Source organism: Octopus sinensis, linkage group LG2, assembly GCF_006345805.1.
Source record: "Octopus sinensis linkage group LG2, ASM634580v1, whole genome shotgun sequence".
In the NCBI taxonomy this organism is placed as follows: Eukaryota; Metazoa; Mollusca; class Cephalopoda; order Octopoda; family Octopodidae; genus Octopus; species Octopus sinensis.
The window spans coordinates 155,245,710-155,268,099 of NC_042998.1; the positions used below are offsets into that span (position 1 = coordinate 155,245,710).

General features: G+C 35.7%; 1 protein-coding gene and 1 long non-coding RNA gene across 2 annotated transcripts in view; both read right to left on the bottom strand.

Annotated features, from left to right (window-relative positions):
* Positions 1–22,390, bottom strand: part of LOC115226447 — a 577,012-nt gene that overhangs the window by 346,351 nt on the left and 208,271 nt on the right. The window lies entirely within an intron of this gene.
* LOC118762066 lies at positions 1,525–20,852 on the bottom strand. Its single transcript, XR_004997850.1, has 3 exons — positions 20,726–20,852; positions 18,951–18,952; positions 1,525–1,551 (listed from the first exon to the last, which is right to left on the bottom strand). It is a non-coding gene; the product is annotated as an uncharacterized LOC118762066 (long non-coding RNA).

The following is a 22,390-nucleotide window of genomic DNA, read 5'->3' on the forward strand; positions in this document are numbered from 1 at the left end:
AAGATAATTTAATGAAATGTTCTCAACCAATTCTATACTATAATTTTTGTCACAAAGTGACTCTAATTGCAGGTAGATACAAGTAAATTCAACAAAATATAAAATTATTAAAATTTTGTTCAAACATCGCTATAGAAAATGGGTTATTAGCTAATATTCAATTGGGTATATACAACAAAATTTTACGATAGAATTTGTTATTTTGGGTTACTTTCTGATACCCATAATAATATTTATGGCAAAATAGTCTTAATTTCATTTAAGGTTGTGGGAAACCACTAACTATCCTTTTTTTCGCTTTGTTTACATTTAGCGTAACGGTTCGTTTCCGCCGTAATGATTTCAAATAGGCTCATTCGAAAAAGTAAAAAGAAATAGTCTAAGGCTTTACTCTCCTGGGAAAGTCTGTGGCTTGGTCCAGTTTCTTCAGAAAAATCACTCAAAGAAACAGTTTTTAAATTTTCACTCCATTCAGGTGCCAATTCATTTTCTTTATCGCTGTCGGAGCTCTCGGATTCACTGTTTTCACTTTTGGAAAATGAAACATCAGATTCATTATCAAATACCACATGCTTTTTTTTTTTAGTCATAGAGTTAGATTTATCAAGGTCTTCAGTAGAAAATCCTTCGAATTCTGACTCGCTGCTTGATATAATGAAATTCGTATCCATTTTTTGTCAGAATTACAAATTTTGAAAACACAATAGGAACAAATTTCGGAAAAAAATCTCCCAAAATTCACGGAATTAAAATTACACTCCGTCTTTACACTGGTCAGTGGTAAAGCAGGGGAAGGTACAAGAAAAGTAGTAACTTGTGAAGGAGGAGGTGATAAGTGGCAGTACAGGAAAGGAGGAGAGCAGCAGTATAACAAATCTGTAGGTAAATTAGAAAATATATTGATGATGTGTGGGATAGGAGAAAGGGAGGAGAAGAGCCATGTATGTGACAGAGATGAATGTCAGAAGTATGTAGGGGTGGCTATAGTGAGTGGAGAATAATAATGGAGGGTTTCAACAGCAGATATGCTAGGGTGATGAGAATAGTAGCAGATAAGAGAGGTTGTGAAAGATAAGGTAATGTATCTCAGGGAGGCAAAATATGAGTAATTGTTGAAAAAAAAGTTTGAAGAAATGATACGTGAGAAAGCTTTTAAAAGAAGTTCAGGAGTGTGTGTGTGTGTGTGTGTATGGGAAATATGTGCATATTCTATTCTCATGTGATTATAGTACTGAAAACTGCCATAATCAGAAGAGTGCCATAGTCCGTCCTTGAGTATAATACGCAGGGGATTTTTAGGGGGCTGTACCTCTGAAAAATCTAAACCTTGTGTATAATATGCACCCCTTCTCTAACTTGAGTCAAAGAGGTCTATATAACGTCCTTGGTTTGTAAAAATGTATAAGATAATGTCCTTTAATATTATTATATATATAACATAATGCAAACATGTCGCTTTTTTGTGCATTTTGTTTGCAGAAAATAAAGAAATAACAGTAATAACAGTAATAACATTTAATAAATGTTGCTTACTGCAAGTTATGGATGATTCTTTTATGACTTCATTGCTTTCAGGCTTAGCTTAAGGTATTTTCGTGCCCAATATCACAAAATGCATCTGAATAAACATTTCTGGACAGCAAATAGAGACTCGGACATTGCTTAGAAGATATTTTTCATTTTTAACCTCGTATATAGTATGCACTAGGGATTTTGACCTTTAAATTTTTGGGGAAAAAATTCGGATTATACTTGAGGATTTACGGTAATAGCAAGGTGAGAGGAAGATGAACAGTAGAGAAAGCTTGATGGGGACAGATTACATGCCAGGGCAGGGCCTAGTGAGGGTACAGACATAAATATCAAGAAGGATGGATCTTCTCAAGTGCCAATCATCTTAGTCCTTTGTGGTCTACTATTCGAGGCACAGCATCATGAGATCAACCTTCACTACATCATTCCATGTCTTTTTGGGTCTCTCTCTTCCACAAGTTCCATCCACATTTAGTGATTGGCACATCTTTTTATAGCTGCCATTATCCATCCACATCACATGACCATACTAGTACAGTCTTCTCTTTTCAACACTATAGAGCTGATTCTTCCTATACCTAATTTTCTTCTCAATACTTTAGCTTTTTGTTGTACATGTACACTGATATTATACATCTAATGAAGCATACTAGCTTCATTCCTCTTTAGTCTTCATATGACTTTAGTATTCATAACCACATCACACTAACACATAGCATTGCTGTTCATACACAAGCATCATACAATCTGCCTTTCACTCAGAGAAAAAGTAGCTGATAAAGATTATATCTCTCTGAACTTTCTCCATCCTGTTCTAATTCTAGCAACAATACTTTCTGAACATCCTCCGTCACTGCTAATTAGGTCACAAAAACTATCTATAACCTCTAGGAAGTCTTCTGGACATTAGAGAAAATCTGTTTCTCATTTGTACTTTGTGTTTAATGCTCCAGCACATTTTCCACATACAAACACTACTTTCTATGTTAACCTTTCTGTGATCCTACTGCACCTCTTGTGTGGCCATAGTTTGCACTGAGTACAGCATGTGGAAATTATTTTCTAATTCTACTAAAGATTCAGTTGTAAAAACGTCTTCAGTATATAGTAGTTCTCAAGGGCAACCATCTTAAATTCTTGTTATGGCTGAAGGACTATGAAGCATAGGAGGGGACTAAGATCCAAGCCTTGCTGAACTCTTTTCTGTACACTAAATTCTTTGCTGTACTCATTGCTAACTCTCATTTTACTGATTGTACCCTTATATAATAGTTGTACAACTCTAATAAACCATTTGTCAACATGAAGCTTCCTCAGGGACCACCAAGATTACAGAATGAAGCTTTCTCCAGGTCTCAATGTAGCTTATTTGTAGCTAAATACTTCTCCAGCAGTTGGTTTACTAGAAAGATGACATCAGTAATACTTCGCCCTGGAACAAAATCAAACTGCTTCTCATCTAACTCCTGTAATTTTCAAGATCTGGTTCAGCAATTAGATCTCTCTGAAATTACTACTACATAAGGCACATCCTTTACCCTTGTAACAGTTAACCATGATGCTGTAAACCAGTCATTGGGTGCAACTCCTTGTATAACCTAATTAACTATACAGGTGACTAAGTCATATCCTACTCCACCAGATAATTTAAGCATTTCAGCAGTGATTCCTGATGAACCAGAAACTTTCTATGCCTGCATATTCTTAATTGCTTTATCTTTTATACTATTGTTAACTACAATAACTGGTCCCTTGTTTGGTCCACACAAGAAAGGTTCTCTTTTTTCCCCCCATGCAATTTCTACATTTAATAGCCTTTCATAGTAGCTTTTCCATGTCTTTATCTTTTCAATAACACAAAAGTGCAAGTATACTATTATTCATCTGCACATGATCATCGCTCACATCTCAATTCTCTCTGAGATACTCTTTTGCTTTTTGGAATACTTCATTCCTCTGACCCCCATTGCTGTAAAACATTAGCAAACCTCTTCCTTTCTGCTTCTCTCATTTTTAAATATACTTGTTGCCTGGCTTTTTTTTTAGCTACCTTGGTATAGTTTTCTGCTGTACCTATTCTAACAATCCTTCCAAGCCTGCTTCTTTGCTTTTATGTGTCTTTCTACTTTACTGTTCCACCACCACATCACCCTCAATTTTGCTCTTGTCACAGATTTTGTCCATCACCCTCAATAGGCTGTTTGCAAAGGACTACCACTTCTCCTCTACATTATACATTTCTAATCTCTCCCTCCTTCTCTTCAAATACTTCAACAAGTACTTCTCTAAATTTATGACAGTTCACTGTATCATTAAGCTTCCTATCTTCCTTTACCATATTGGTTTGCATCTCAGTCCTCTTAGCTCTAAATCTGAAGTCCTTAGCCTCGGCTTATGTTGGGTTTTAGGACTTTGAAGGACTTTGCATTTACAAACATCTGTTTATCCTGTTTCATGATGAAAATGTAGTCAATCTGGCTTGTCTACCCACTAGATTAATAGGTAATCAAGTGGCTGGAAGTTTCTCGAAGTTTGTGCTGAAAATCGTCAGGTTATTTGCATCACAGAACTCAAAGAACGTTGTTCCCTCATTTCTAGGACCTAAGTCATAGCCTCCATGTATACTTTGGAATTCATGCCCACTGAAGTCACCACTCACAAAAATAAGTTCACTGTCATTCATCACAGAGGTAATCTGCAAAAGGGATTTGTAAAAATCAGTACTTTTGTTTAGCAGAGATAAATGTTGCAGTCATGCTTTCCCAGACTAGTCTAAGCTTAATTCTACTATCACACACTCTGACTATCTTGATCATTTAATCTACCCAACTGTTTGGAAAAGTATGCCTACACTTCCTTCACCATCACTATTGTCTACCCAAAAGAGTTTATGCTTTTGATCTTTGCCTATGAGAGGTCTAACTGAGGTTCCCCTCCATTTCACCATTTGTGCACATTGCATGTTTACATGCCCCCAATCTAGCATCTTAACAATCTCCCTATACCTACTTTCTAGTGTGCTAACATAGATTGTTGCTGTTCTAAGACTGCATACTAGATGAGTGGGTAGCATCTGAAAAGAAGATTTATGTGAATGTTTGCTTCAAAGTAGAGGGCTCTTGTACGTACCAATAATTATATGAGTATTACTACTCAATGAATTACCAAATCTCATAAATCCTAAAAATCCTTTATTGAGGTGGAAGAAGTGTTGTAATCCAATGTCAGACTGTTATAACGTCCGGTCTGGTATAGCAGTATAGTTAGTGAAATAAGTAAAGAACATGGCTATCTATTACTGACTATTTGACTAATACTCTTTACTTCCTGTGGCACAGTATTTATAATGACCACTCATCACTTGAGAGGAACGTTCCATTATTACTATTATCCCCATAACATGTCCCCTTTTAAGCTTTTCTCTTTTTTTCCCTAGAATGTTATTTTATTTCTTTTATTTGTAATAAATTTTACATCACCCCACCTACCGTTTTTGAGTTTTTTTCTTATACATTTAATATTTAATATTTTTTTTACATTTGGCATCCACTCCCAGGAACTCCATACATTTTCTTTCTGTTTTGCTTGTGCATCTGGGTTCAAATATTTGTAGTGGCATTGGTACTTGAAAAGTATCATATAACTATTCCATTGGTTTTTCCATTCTCTTGGGTTTGCTCTCAACAAATCTTCCTTTTAGTTGGCTCATGTGTCTCTTGTATGCCCCCTTTTTGCTTTTTACCAAATATAGCATTTTTCCTATGTGTTTGGTAATGATATCATCTTCCCAACTTTGTTTTCTGTTCTTATATGCCCTAACAAATACATTTTCACCAATTCTGAAATATCTAGCTGTATTATTTATTGCAATTTTTCTTTTCTTGCCAATTTGTCGAAGATTGATTTTATTTTCCTTGCAAACATCAGCTCTGCTGGTGACATACCTGCTGGTGTATTTGGATTCGGTCTCACAATGTATACACTTATGAATTGTTGTAGAGCTACCTCATTCATGACTTCCTTATTCGACTTTCTTAGGGCTCATGTAGAAAATTTGTTGCAGTTGAGGATGTTGACTTTTCACACTTGCAATTTCTGGCTATTAAGAGAAACTACATAATACCACTAAGTAGTATGAACTGTTTAAGGGACCAGTGAAATTGATGTGTAGTCTTGATCACGGAACAACTACTTTTGACCAAGGTTCACTTTTTATCGGTGGTAATTTTGCTGCTAGAGCACAACTACAGCCTTTCATTAAATTTGCGATTTCACTATCCATTTTTGGCCAGTACACACAGCTATGCATTAAAGGTTTCATCCTCGAAATACCAGGATGTCCAACATGAAATTCCCTCAACATTTTCTTTTGCAATGTTTCAGGTATTATTACTCTCTGTGCATACATCAATACACCATCACAAATTGAGTATAGGTTCATGTGTAGGTTTCATCTTTCACCAGTCCTGCTTCTATTTACTTTTCCTGTCCACAGTATTCTTTTCATTTCTGTTATGAATTTGTCCTTTTCTGCATTTCATTTTATGTCTTCTAGGGTTACTGGTAATTCATGTATCACATTCCACATTACATTTTTATTTCTCCTTCTGATCTGAATGCTGTGACTACCATATCTTTGAATGGCTTGCAGTATTTCGGTATCAGTCAGGACAAACCATTTATATGCCCTAGTTTTTTTTATGGTAAATATTCCATCTTGTAATCATAATTCCATAATGCAGTGCCCCATTGCAGTAGTCTATTCACTGTGTGTGTTGATATTCCTTTTTTAGAACTGTATATTGACAGTAGTGGGTGATGATCTGTTTGTAGATAGAAACTTCCTCCATGAATAAATCTATGTAATTTTTTTACACCAAACATGATTGTTAACTCTTCCTTTTCTATTTGGGTATAGTTCCTTTCAGCTGGTAATAACAATGGTGATGCATGGGCTATTCCTGTTTTACTCCCATTGTCATATTTGTGCAGAATCACAGTTCCTACACCATAATCACTTACATCTGTAGCCAATATAATTTCTAACTTTGGATCAAAATGCATTAACGATGAGTTTGATGTTGAAATGTTTTTTTAATATGTCAAATGCCTTCTGTCAGCACCATTTTGCATTTTTCTTTAGTGGGGCCCTTACATTGTGTATATTGGGAATGTAATCTGATAGTAATTTACTAAACCCAAGAAATGCTTGTAGGATAGTCACATTATTTAGTGTGGGCATATTTTTTTATCACACATATATGAATTTCTTCTTTGTTACTTCACCATTTTCTTTTGACAACAGTTTGTTTATTCTTTTATCTTTGTTCCAATGTTTTGTCATCTTGATTTTTACAGCGCATTTTTAGGTGTCCAGTTTTCCCACAACGAAAGCATTTTGCTTTCTTAAACGGGCAGTTTTTTCTCAGATGTAGACCACCACATGCTAAACACGGGTTTGTCTCCTAATTTTTGATCTGTTAGTACTGTACTGACCTGCTTGTACTGTACACACTTAATTTCTATTCTGCTTGCTTTGTATTTTCTGATGCATTTGTTTCACTTGGGAGCGATCTTTATGTTCAATTTTCTGCGTCATATCTTAAATTTACTATTCTTTCATACACTTCTGATACTTGTAAGGTTACAGCTTGGTTTTGTTCCAGCTTAGCAAGAATTCTTGTTCTTATTTCTGCATCTTTTTCTGCAGTTAATCCATGAGTAAATATCAGGCACTGGAACATACCTGGTGTTAATTTGTCCAGTTTGAACTTTTCACGTTCTCTGTTAACTCTACTAGCATATGTAATGTAGCTCTCCTCAGTGTTCTTTTCTAGGTTCAAACATTTCCAGTGTGTATTGAACAACAAGCTTTTCTCACTAAAAATTTTACACAATATGTCTATTGTATTTTTAAAGTTTATGTCAGGTTTTTTCAGGAGTACTTAATTGCTGTAACTCCTGCTGTCAGTTCTCTTAAGATTAGACACATTTTTATATCATTGTTCCAATCTTTGAACTCTTTACTGAAAATCTGTTCATATCTTCTATAGTATGCCTTGAAGGTACCTCCTTTGTCTGGTTCATATTTAAATTCCGTTATTGAGTTTGTAACATAATCTGGCGAGAACATTTTTTCAGCATTTTTAGACAACTTACTATTTATTGATTGTAGCATTTGTTGCTGAGATAGTAATTGTTGTTGTTGCTGTTCTTTTATTTGTTGTTGTTGCTGTTTTTGCAACTCAAGCAAACTGGCCGACAATTCTTCCATAATTTTACGATTTTGCATACTGTAAAATTTGCACAAAAACTTTTGTGAGTTTGTTAATTCCTCATTGCCATTGTTGTAATCTTCTGTTGGACTGTCATAACATCCATTTCAGTATAGCAGTATAGTTAGTTAGATAAGTAAAGAATGCGACTATCTATCACTGACTACTTGACTGACACTCTCAACTTCTTTTTCACAGTATTTATAATGACTAGCACATATCACTCTTCATGTGGGAGGGGTGTTCCATTATCACTATTATCCCCATAACAGGAAGGTAAGCTGCCATTCACTTCAGGGATAATTAACAAAGGTGTTTGTCTGTATACATTGCAGATACATTCATACACACACATTCATACTCAAACACACACCTGAGAAGAAACAGACCAGAGAAATGCTACTGATTAGTGGTGAAGGAATAGAAGGGGAAAACAGGAAGTACAATATTAGGACCCATATTGCACTCTCTTCAAACAGGTTGTTATAATTATTATTAATAATGATAAGAAACTTCACTAAACCTGGACATATTTACATTTGAAATATTACAATAACATAATTAGATAACGAAATATGTACATTTTGCTAAAGAGTATTTTAGTAATTTTACTTGTGTATCTATCTTAAAATGAGCTGCTTGGCAGAGGCCTGCGGAGGATGACATGACATGCTTTGACTATTGGGATTGACTCAAAAAGCTCAAGCTTTCCTCCCTCCACTGCTGCTGTGAGCTCTATATCATCTGTATTATGTGGAAAATATTCCATCAATATTGCCCATCTTTAAAATTCATTCGAGGCTTGGCCCCCGTGCCATCTGTCCACTACAGAAATGTTTGTGTCAAATCACAACACTATGACAGAACTATTTTACCTCAATTGACCCTGCTCTCTTCAACATTGTGCCAGACACACATAAAGGAGGAAAGTGACTTCATGGCATTCAAATGATCCCTAGATGATTACCCTCAACAAATACCAGATAAACCACCCACACTCAGATATGACTCTGAAAACAATAAACCTCTGCTTGAATGGGCTATGGTTCTCCAGAGCTGACAGTGTATCTCTTCCAGGCGGTGCTATTAAATTAGACATGACCTGAGTCAACTTTGGCAGAAACTTATCTAAGTAATCTAATCTATGCTGTAACCTTTTAATCAAAGCATGACAACATGGGTAGAGGCTGATATCTTAACATTTCTGATCGTCTTAAGTATAAAAAATATTATTAAAGATTTATATAGATCTACATTCAGAGCATGACTATAAGCTATTGTGTTTAGACCTGGTTCTAATAAAGCAATCCAAAATTAGAAAAATCGAAAATCTGCAACAATCTTGGTCCCATGAGTATTGGATAATGGATTTTCAACTGTGTAAAGAAACTGATTGTGGTGATCGTAGTTTTGACGGTGATTGTGGTGAAAACAGAGACAGTGTTGATGATGATGATGGTTGAGATAAGTATGGGAGGAGGATAAAATAGTGTCTCTGTCATGTTTTTGCCAGCATTAGTTTGGGAAATTGGGTGATTTTCAGCATGCGTGTATTTAAGTGGAAATGAGCTGCTTGGCAGAGGTCTGCACTCTCCAAGTGCATTTCTAGTTCAGTAAAGTGATATTATTATTGAAAAATTCAGTAGTAAGCATCATTTTAGATGTTATAAGCCCAACAGTTGAGTCCTCAGGGTCATTTCCAATGATTAGCTGTAGTCACAGCTCTTCAATATAAAAGCTCTTACTATGAGACTACTAATTTCTCCATATCTTTCATTTCAACATTTTATATTCCCCTTTCATTGGTCAGCTTAGCAATGTCATTGATGGCTGCTGATACTATTACTTAATTTCAGGAGGTCATTGCCTGCTTTCGACTAACTTTTTCCAAATCCTTTTTATGCAGCTCTCCAATTCTTAGTTACATATTGCTTTCATATTGTCTGTGGTTTTCATGCTTGATAGTTTCCCCAAAGATTCTGATAATTTATCTTGGCCATCTATTTTTTCAATATGTTGTTTGAGAGTGGGGAGTGTGATGTCATTAATATACCTTGATATTACTGTAGTCTCATGAAGTATTACCACTAAACAGTAGTGGAGTAGTAATAGATGTTCTCTTTCTGACCTTTCAAGAAATGAAAGCACAAAATGGCATTTTTTTTTAAAGTATGTTTTATTTACAAGGAAAACACTTTGGGGAGGACAGTTGCCACATTCAATGAAACTCTTATGAACCTAAGGAAATTTTTAGGTTGTCTGCATAACTGCATTTGAAACTTCCCTTGGATTCTGTCAAGCAAAACTCTGAATTATCTCCTTTGCCATCATGAGTCTGAAGATGATCCTTGCTTTTTACATTATTGTAAGTTGACAGCTTAATCTTATGTTGTATTGTGTTTCATTATCCTCCCTTATAGCAATTATACTTTATTTTGAAGATTCATAACAATCTATTGTTATAATAAAGATATTTTGAGATAATGAGCTTAACAATAGATTGAGTTTATACTCTGCATTCAAGACCCATATATAAAGTTTGTACACAAGCATCATAGTCTACCTTTTATTCAATGAGAAAAAAAATTTGCTATCAACAGAGAAAACAATACAACTGATACTTATTCTGACCATTATACTTTCAGAACATTCATCCCTGCTGTTGATTAGGTCACTTAGGTAACAGAAGTGTTCAACTACTTCTAAGGAACTATCTGGGCTTTTGAGAAAATGTATTTCCCAGGCAAGTGTTCTTGGTGCTTACTGCAATGATCACATATTTTATATGAAGTCTGTATTTTCTGTTAGTCTGAGTAATCATGCTACATCTTTTTTGTAGCCGTAATTTACACGAAGTTTATATAGAGGGAGAAGTGGGAGAAAGGGAGACAAAGAAAATTTTATATCCTAGTTGTTGCCTGACTTTTAGGTAGTATAGTTTGTTGCACACAGCACTCCTTTTTGTTGTACTAAGCACTCTGGTTAGCACTCTTGTTTTTTTTTGTACTAAGCACAATTGTTAGTACCTTTGTTTTTTTTTTAATCCCAAGAAGACATCTCCTCTAGCTGCAGCCAATATATTGTGTGCAGGGGAATTGAACTCCTATCACATTCTAGTGACGAGACCAACACACAGTAATTCAAACAACTACCATTACAGCAACTTATGGGTTTGGTGCCAGTTCAATGTGGAACTAACACACCAACTCTTACCGACCTTCTACCAACTTCTTGTTGCTATTCTTTATAAGAGTTCGGATAATCCAGTCTTCCAGGCCCCAAGATGTGTCAATGACTCTTGCCACAAGATCTTCCCCTTTGAGATTGACTTCTGGTGGAAGTTAATATTATTATCTTTATTTATTTATCATCACATCTCCCTTTTTGAGATTTTCCTCCTAGGGAAGTTTAATATTTCTGCCATTTAGACACTACTTCCAACACCACAAGAAAATGAAACTAGGTGGAGCAGCATAAGAGGAAGCAAACAGAACGGTTGAAAGTAACCCAAAGAAGACATCTCTTCTAGCTGGTTAACACTGCATAGCTACATCCGATATACTGTGAGCAGGAGAATCGAACACCTACCACATTCTAGTAATGGGACCAACTCACAGTAATTCAAACAACTACCATTACAGTAACTTGCAGGTTTGGTTTGAGTTCAATACAGAACTAACACACCAACTGTTACCGACCTCTTGTCGCTACTCTTTATAAGAATTCGGCTAGTCCATTCTTCCAGTCCTCTAGGGTGTCAATGACTCTCACCACAGCATCTCTCCCTTTGAGATTGACTTCCACTGGAAGTTAATATTATTATTTTTATTTATTTATTTTTCTTTCATCACATCTCCCTTTTCGAGATTTTCCTAAGAGGGAAGTTTAATATTCCTGCCATTTAGGCACTACATCCAACACCTCAAGAAATTGAAGCTAGGCAGAGCAGCACAAGAAAGAGGAAACAAACAGAATGGTTGAAAGTAGTGCCTAAATGGAAGAAATATTAAACTTCCCTAGGAGGAAAATCTCGAAAAGGGAAAGAAAAATTAATAAATAAAAATAATATTAACTTCCAATGGAAGTCAATCTAAAAGTGGGAGATGTTGTGGCAAGAGTCATTGATAACCTTGAGCAAGCTGAATTCTTATAAAGTGTAGCACCAAGAGGTCGATAAGAGTTGGTGTGTTAGTTTTGTATTGAATTACTGTGAGTTGGTCCCATTTCTAGAATGTGGTAGGGGTTCGATCCCCCTGCTCACAATAGATCAGATGTAGCTGTACAGTGTTAACCAGCTAGAGGTGATGTCTTCTTGGGGTTAAAAAAACACACTGAAGTTCATTCAAGCGAAAAACAAGAGTGCTCAGTACAACAAAAAACAAGAGTGCTGTGTGCAGTCAGGCAACAATTACGTTACAACATCAGGCAAGGAAATGATAGGGATATAAAAGTGGCGACGAGATATTTGAAGCTTGCATTGGATGTTAAAATTTTGTTTTGGTATGAAATCAAAGCAAAAAATCATGAACATGGAAGATTTATTAGCTTGTGTGGTGCAGTTGCAACAACAACAACAATAGCAATAACACACAGTAATTTGAACAACTACCATTACAGCAACTTACAGGTTTGGTGTGAATTCAACGTGGAATTCTTACCAACCTCTAGTCATTACTCTTTATAAGAGTTTGGCTAGTCCGTTCTTCCAATCCCCCAGGGGTGTTAATGACTCTCGCCACAACAGAAAGAAACAGAAATAATAGAATCAATGAAAAAAGTAGAAAAGGAAAACACAAAATAAGAGCGAAAGGGAGGGAGAAGGTCTATATTCTGCATTTGTATGTTAAAATCGCAGGCATGATCAAAATGTTTAACATAATGAAAGAATGTCATGAAGATTCTGTAATTTAACAATATAGTGATAAATAATTAAATTAAAGTGAAATAACATTAGTTAGCAAATAGCTATGGAAGGTACACTTTTATCTTTTATTTGTTCGAAACTAAAACCTGTGGCCATGCTGGGGTAACTGTTTTTTTTTGTTATCAGATTTAAATGCTTACCAGTATTATGAAAGTGAACAAATACACACATCGACAGAAGGTATAGTAAAGATGATAGTTACTTAGGTAGACAAGTAAGGTGGGTGGGTGAGCCTATCAAAAGTTATGAAAATAGAGAGATATATTTTAAGACATGCAAATAGAAAGCTCACTGAACTGAAGTGAAATGAGAAGAAATGAAAATAATCTGAACTGGGAATAGGTTGTGCCCTTGAGCAAAACACTTCATTTCATGTTGCTCCAGTCCGCTCAGCTGGAAAAAATGAGTAATCCTGCAATGGAGTGGTATCCTGTCCAGGCAGGGAATATACATGCCATGGAATCAGCCTTTATGAGTTGGAAGGACTCAAGAAGATTACTTTACTTTGATAATAGGTCCACAAGAAGGAATTTACTCCCGAATACTTCACTTGAAACTGGCTTGAAACAACTCTAACCTTCCTCTCATTTCAGATTGAGTTCAGTTTCCTGTAAGGCTTCCTACTCTCTGACAATAAGGCATTTAACAAATTTGGAATATATTTTCCACATCTTGTGTTCAGCCATGGACACTTATAATATGTGGCATTTTCTAGGGCCAGGAAATTGTCTGATGTGGCAGTAAGAGTAGTTGATATTAACAGGCAAGGCAAACAAGAAGGTAAAACTCTTACAAAAAACATTGTATATAAAGAAGTGCCAAGAGAGTAAATCTAGAAGTTTATTCATCTCATGTGTATGCATGCCATTCATATTACATTCTGTTCATATAGTTTGTGATCACATACAATTAGTTCATGTTTAGTATTTCTATTTATATATCACATACAGTTTAATTAGTCATATTTGTAATATCTACATCAAAGTGGAGTAGGTTACCAGTTCATATATTGATGATATCCTGGTAGATGAGAGTGGCATTAACAGAGGAAGTTTTGAATCCTCTTAGAAAGTTCAGCCTGACGACAAAACTACTGTAAGCAATAGAAGGTGGCACAGTGCTGGGGCTCAGACTTGAAAGAGATAAAGTGGGTAGGCTTGTGTTTTGCAGAGGAAACACAATCCCGAACCTAAATCAGAATATGGCGAAGACTATTCTTGATGTGTGGGAAGCTGGTGAGTAACTACCCTATTGAAGGATGACTCCAAATGGAATGGAACTACATCAAAAGGTGAACAGAAGGAGTGAACTGGGGTGATAAAATGAGAGAGAAGATAATTGCAATGATGCGAGATGTCTTGGAGAGAGTGCAAGTGAAAAATCCACAGAAAGGTAGTTAGTATGTTCCTGATAAAAAAAAAAAGGGATCAGGTGTTGTGACATGATCAGTATAACATTGACAGTCATTCTGAAAATAAGTGTTAAGGTGGAAGACATGGCATGGCTTAGGAAGAAGAATGACTACAAACATATCAGTGTGGGGTGGGTAGCATCAAAAGAGCTGTTGAGTTCGGCATGTGGTCTTCGTCCCCTTGGAAAAGAATATGGTGGATATTCTAACCGGAGTAAAAAAGTATTCATTGGAAACAACAGAGGATGTTCCAATTGAAGTAGCTGTGGTTTGTTGGCTAGAGGGCCCAGAATTGAGGAGGCTGCAGAACATGCACCACATGGGGGTTGACAGGACATTGTTTTTGGCCAGGACGGTTGAGTCCGATGTCGTCAGAGAGAGTGTTTGGAAGGTGGTGGGGAATTGCAACAGGTGCTAATCCATCAACCTTGCACTGAGTGTATATGAAACAGGAAAGATTTGGGTGGAGGAAGACTGGAAGAGGCTTGCCATTGATGTGATGCACTATCAGGATAAGTTAAGCCTCTCAATGGTCGATTGTGGGCCAGAGTAGATGGCCAAATGATGAGAAATCAGGGTGGAGACAGCACTGCTGCTGAAATTGCAGAAGTGCTGAATGCAGTGTTCTTGGAAAGGGGACCTGTAGATGAGCTATTGAAGGACAATAGTACATGTTTTTGCTCAGAGCAGCTGAGAGAGAGATGCTCTAAATGTGGAACATAAGATGCTTCTTCAGAGTTGCATACAAGCCAGGTGGAAAAGGGATTGTGGAATAGTACCATCATAGCTATGAAAGCTATGGCTGAGGGGACGAATTTCCCCCACGGAAGCAGTCTTCAAGTACAACATGTTGCCCAGGGTAGGGCAATTGGCCATATTCTGATACAAATGGAGACACCCAAGCATGGTGCCACAGCAGCCAGAGGTGAAAAGGGTCACATCTATACAGGTCAGAGACAAAGTGTGGGTGAAACCTTCAAATGCTCAGTGTACAATGCAGTGGGAAAAAGGAAGGGTGATCGTGAACAGTACTCTGAATGGATGGAATGCCACATCACATCTTGGATATTTGAAGGGTGATTAGCTCTTCAGCTGAGGATGAGAAGGGAGAGGCCAGCACCATAACCCTACAGAGATCTCAAAGGGAACATCACCCTGCCGAGTGGATGGATGATTATAAAATGGAATAGAAGAGCAGTGACCTTTAGATTGGGGGTGGTGATGGTGGAGGAAGGATGAGTAACCAGAAGGGAGAGGTGGTGATGTCATGAAGAAGCCAGAAGGGAGCTGACATAATGTCATGTTAGAAAGCAACAGGTTGAAGATGGCCTCTTTCTTATGGGGTCTGTGACAAAGTCAAGTCGTGTGCTGGGAGAGGTTGTATACTAGTAGTCCTTACTGGCGAGTGGTTGGGAGAGCTTGCACATGGTTACAACTGTGAGGTCTAGATGGCTTTCCCGCGATCCTATGCTTGGAAAGATTGTCACTGATTGTAACTTGAGGTAAGAGCAACTTTATTTTGTGCCTTACAACAACACTAATTGAGGAAGTTGTTCTACCACATTCCAGTAATCAGCTGGTGCATTAATTTTCATATTTCAAGGCATACAAAGAATGGATTTAGTAGTTTTGTTAATCAGGCCGTGCAATATTATCACTGGGAATCTGTATGCCAATCTCTTCTAAATCTTTTTACTGACTACTAGCAGTATAACCTGGCATAGCCCGGGATTAAGTTAGGATTATTAAGCTAATCAAGCACTATGTTTCAAACCAAACTAAGTAACATCGATGTCAAATTTGAGGGAAATCTATTGAAATTGGTAAAAGTTTGGCTGAAAATGGGTTGCAGACAATTTGATTGGGACATCCCATAAGGAATCGGTTCATCGATTTTTCCACTCATCAATTGTTTCTTTTTTTTGGAGAACTTAAAGCATTCAAAGATCCCATGAGTTCTAAGTAATGCTGGCATCAAGTTTGAACAAAATAAGTCAAAATTGGTAAAAGTTATGGCTGAAAATTGGGTGTAGCCAATTTTAGTGGGAAATCCTATAGGGAGTCAGTTTATCGATTTTTCATCCTGGCTGAATAGAAAACCCCATAAGGAATCAATTTATTGAATTTCATCCCAAATAGGACTTAACTGAAAACAACATTGCTGATTTTAAAAAATCTATATTTATACTTTAAAGTTGGTTTTCACACCCAACACAGTTCTGCAGAATCAGTGTCGTGAAAGGAATGCATGGGTTAGGAGTTTGACTGGGAGAGGTGATCAGGTTGCACATGCTGGCCCTTTCGAACCCCCAATCATCTAACCCCCCTTGGCCCATTGGTTGGGAGCCCTTCTAGCAAGGCATATAGAATGCCCAAAAGGGCTCCCAATCCTCTGTGTCAGAAGAGGTTATGTTCGGATCACAAATAAGCTTTAACCTAAGCCTAAGCTAACCTAGTGAAAGGGGTCTTGGGAGCCTCTAAAAGGCAGCAACTAATCCTGACCAAGTCCTAACGCCTCATAGGAGTACTATCAGTCAAGGCTGCATCAAAGACAGTTGCCTCAGAGATCTGCATTTCAAAAGCATCCTAAATTTATAGGCTATAGCTTGTGTGTTTAAGAAAAAAAAATATTTTACAGAAACAAATTTTCCAGAGTGTGAGTGTGTGCGTATGTGTGTATATATATATATATATATATATATATATATATATATTATATTGAGGGCATTACTATACATAAATGCCACACGCTAAGAGGGACTCTTAAAGTCAAAACTACCAAAATAAATAAACACATAGTATCAAATGTGAGGGAATGCAACTCTCGAAGCGAGCCTTTTAAAAACAGAATTCAGCTGCAAATCACATGATTTCATAATTAGTGCAGAAATGCACTTTTTAGTTCTCAGTGTAAGCATAATTTAAGATTTCTAATGAATGAATATTGGATGTTCGTCTGGTATGTTGATTTTTGTTCATTCATTATAAATCTTGAATTATGCTTGCACTGAAGATTAAAAAGTGCATTTCTGCACTAATTATGAAATCATGTGATTTGCAACTGAATTCTGTTTGTAAAAGGCTTGCTTCGAGAGTTGCATTCCCTTGCATTCGAGACTATATGTTTATTTATTTTGGTAGTTTTGACTTTAAGAGTCCCTCCTAGCATGTATCATTTATGTATAGTAATGCCTTCAATATAATATAAATAAATACATTTAAGAGAGAAATTGATGGATTTTTGAGGTTTTTCACGCTAACTGCTTGATAAATTCTTATAAAAGATTTTATTCTATTTTTAAATTATATATATATAGTTTTTTTTGAAAGATACATTTTATCATCAGAATATATATACTTTCTCACACAACAATTGACATATTTATTTTAAATCACTTATTTATTTATTTTAAATCATTTAGCTTTCTCCCCCCCCCCCCACATACACACACAGAAATTAGTTTGGGCACAAATGAGTTTTGTTTTCTTTTTTCCTAAAACGCTGGTATAAAGCTGAAAATATTTAGTCGAGGAAAAAAGTGTGTTTTGTTAAGAATTAATCCATTTATTTGGCAGCAAAGAGGTGAGTAGCACTTTGTCAGTAAACTTTTACCTGTCTACATACATACACGCTATTATATATATATATATATATATATATATACACACACACACATTCTCTACTGTATATATATATATGTATATATATATATATATACATATATATATATATTTAATAACGAACCACGTAATTTAAACTCTGGAAAATTCATTTCTGTAAAATTTTGGGAGTGGGTAAAATTTCCAAGGCTTCCACCTCACCCCACCCTGATTTTCAGACCCCAAAAAGGGTTTTGTAGCATATTAAGAGGTCACAGGAATTCATTCAATGAAAAAAAAAAAAATTCCAATGATTCCAGGATGGGGAAGAGGGGTCCCCACTTTTATCTAAACCAAAATAAGGGATTTGCAGCATATTAGAAGGTCAGGGTACTTGATTCCACATAAAAAATCTGAGTTTTTTTTTCCTTAATGAAAATCGTGTGGGAATTTACCTTTTGTTTTTCTGTATAATACTTTTCACCATTGCAAGACAGGGGACTTAACTCATGATAGCAAACTTACAGATTTTACTGACGTAGAAACTGGTAAAAGTTATGGTTGAAAATCGATTTTTACCACTATCCGCAGGTACCTCGGGAAAAATAAGTTGACAAAAGCACAGCCATGTTTGTGATCATTGTCCTCCTAAAACTGGAGCAACATGCATACTATTTGTGGACGTGCATAAATTACATTCACGTACACACACAATCCTGACTTATACAGATATAGACTAGCAGCTAAGCGCAGTTTCACCCAGATGGTTTGGATGATGTAAAACCTGCTCTGTGTAAGCATTCAACTTGTTTGAACATGCTTACATTAAAAAACAATTTTAGAAGGACATTTTTCTGTCAAAGCACTAAAAATAACTGACCAACAAAAAAAAAACAACCAAGATTCAACCAAATCAGAAATAAACCGAAATACTAAGCGAACAAAGATGAACCATCCCACTTCCATTGAATGCACACACACAAGCACACACACGCATACACACACATATATTCACATAGAGCTGAAACACTGATTTATTTTTTCAGCGTACACTACCAAGTATGACATCCCTTCCTTCCTTATTCATCTATCATTCCTTCCTTTCTCATTCATAAACACAAAAGTATTATTTTAGTAGATTATCTCGATAACCATGGGAGCTATGAAAAAATACACAGCCCAGCATCACCACCAGACCATTCTCCACATCTGTGTAATTTTTCACACAATTCCACCCAGCCATTTGACCGTGAATCCCAAGACAAGAAAGAATCACCCATATCAAATTTATATTTATAGATTAATCCAAGTCTATATTTGCAATATTTCCATTTGCCCCATATCAATTGCTTCTATCACCACTTATCTTATTCCTAACCATGTATGATACTATGTAGCAGGTTGGATTTGAATTTGCAATCTTTATTTCTAACAATCCCTATGAAAGAAGGAAATATATCACTATGAAATGACATTTCATAGTGATATATTTCCTTCTTTCACAGTGGAAACTCAGGAAAATCAAAAAAGCAATGTCAATAATGCTTGCTGCAGCTCAGTGAGTAAGCCCACCACAGACTTCAGCTAAGTATTACTGAGAGATAGGTTTAAATGTTCCATAATTACTACACAAATACTAAGAGAGAAGGGCATTACTACTCTTGTTTAGAAGTAATGGTCTCCACTTTAAACCCAGTGTATATTTAGGAATAAGATATATGAAGATCAATGACTTACAACTGAAACTAGGTAAATAGAAACTGTATGGAAATCTTTAAAATGAATTTTACTTCTTGGGTAATAAACATTACCTACTACCCAGATTAACACACCACTTGATCAATGGTTGCGTCTCTGAGACCTAGTTCAAATATTTGCAAATAGATCATAGGTAGGCTAAGTCATTAAAGAAAAAAATTTAGATGTATTCCTTTGCTCTACACGGGCTTAACAATTACTGTCAAAGGTCAAGTTAGCAAATGCTATCAAAGGTCATCAAAGACACTTCAGCCATTATACCATCCAGTATTTCTATAAGAAAGTAAGTTATAATTTAAGAGAGATTTCACTTTTATTTCTAGCAAATCAAGCTACAACACTAAGGCCTTCTAGTTCGTTTGAGTGTTTTGTCTTACTTTTTGTGTGCCAAATTTGTATGTAGTATAGTGATTAAGCGTTGATATTTTGTAGTATGGTGATTAAGCATTGATATTTTGTCGTATGGCGATTAAGCGTTTCAGTCATCCAACTGCAACCATGCAGTCGGATGACTGAAACAAGTAAAAGGCTAAAAGAATGATAACCATTATTGTTGTATGTAGTGTTGATGTGTACCATAAATCCTCAAATATAGTCCGCCCTTGAGTATAATATGCAGTGGATTTTTAGCGGGCTGTACCTCTGAAAAATCTAAACCTGATGTATAATACGCACCCCTTCTCTAACTTGAGTCAAGTAGGTCTATATAATGTCCTTGGTTTGTAAAAATGTATACGGTAACGTCCTTTATTATTATTGTATACATAACATAATGCAAATGTGTAGCTTTTTTGTGCATTTTGTTTGCAGAAAATAAAGAAATAACAGTAATAACGTCAGTGAAAGATAAATATTAAGTAAATCACCTTTATATATTTATGACTATCAGTTACAAAAGCAAAAACATTTATTCAAATCCTTCAAATTCAACATCACTTTCAGTATCAAATAACTGTTCCATTTGTTTCTCCGTAAACATGTCAGCATCACTATAGTGTAAATCTCCGTTATCGTCAGATTCATAGTCAACAACATCATCCTGAGTACCACCCAGTGCAGATGATATACAACATTTGATAAAACTTTTCACAATAATCTGAGGATCAAGTTCATTCCATGCATACACGATCTACTTGCATATCAAAGTCAGGTCGGGAGCGCGAACCCTTCCAGCTTTAGTGAAAGACTTTTCTCCAGTCGACATCCATTCAGTCCATAAATCACTTTATGACTTCATTGCTTTCAGGCTAAGCTTAAGGCATTTTCATGTCCGACATCACAAAAGGCGTCTGAATAAATGTTGCCAGACAGCAAATAGAGACTCGGACATTGCTTAGAAAATATTTTTCATTTTTAACCTTGTATGCACTAGGGATTTTGACCTTTAAATTTTGGGAAAAAGATGCGGATTATACTTGAGGATTTATGGTAGTCTTTCAAGGTTATCTTTTTTAGCTGAGTAATTTCAGAATTTCTTTTTACTTATGTTGTCAATTTATTATCATTATTTTTTCTTTTGTACACTACTATGATTAATCCTATGATGTTTGTAGTTTCCCTGGTTGAAGTAATTCCAATGCAGCTTATTTCTATTAAATCATCAAGTTACACTTCTTTTTAATATTAAAGGACACAACTCATGAAACTACTGATAAACAAAAATACAGGCATGGAGATGGAAGCAAACACACACACATAGATATATAGTTGATGAAGGAAACGGAAAGTGGATCCATTTTCTGTTTCCCTCATCAATTATAAACTAAATGAACACTGTTGAATTCCTGATGTAAATCCAGTGAAAATTATACTGTAACTGTGAATGACATAAGGTAACCCAAACAGAGAATGTGCTTTAATTGGTATACTAATAGACATGTACCTAAAGTCCAAACAATTACTGATATATATATATATATATATATATATATATATATATATATATATATGGTAAAAACGGTAAGATAACAAAAGAAAGAAAGAGACTTCAATATTATGTAAATAGAGGAAATTTATCTGTAAAATAATATGTGACAATTATTCAATAGCCAAGATAAAACTCTGAGTTTTGGATACCGAGGTGAAAATCCACAACACCATCTCTTTGGTTATCTGGCCATCTGAAAAACGCTATGAAAAAAGACCGTTATACAAAGGGAAATTACTGTGTTATAATTCCGCTACTTATATAAAAGCGCTAATCCAATGACCGCTAATTAAAATAAGGTTAAAAGTTTATAGTAAACACATAAGCATGCCTACTCATATGCACACATGCGCGCTCGCACACCCACGTGCGTACGTATACGTCACTATGAAAACGTACACATCTTCACTTGCATTTTTCGCCAAATGTATACACATATATATACAAACTCGTACACACACACGCGCACCGTAAAATTTCATACATACGTCTACATACGCACAAGCACAAGAAAAAACATTGTTAAAGGTAACAATACAGAAAAAAGCAATACAGAAAAAAAGCAACAAAACAGAAAAAAACATAAGGAAATATACAAAGCATAAAACCATGTTCATATACGGACATGCCCTTAAGCACACACACACACACGCCCATATATGTACATACCCGCACATGTTTATATACGCACACACACATACACAAAAAAAGGATTATACATATGTCCAAAAAACTGAAAAAATTGTAAAAATACTGAGTAAAAACATCTATATATATATGTATTCTTATGCCCGCACACACGCACACATCTATATACATACATACCAGCCCACTCATACATATTCACACACGCATACAAATGAATCTATATACACGTCTATATAGGCACAAGAAAAAATGCAGGATGGAAGAGTACAGAAAAAATTATTATGTGTAAAAATATAAAAATATATGAAAAAATA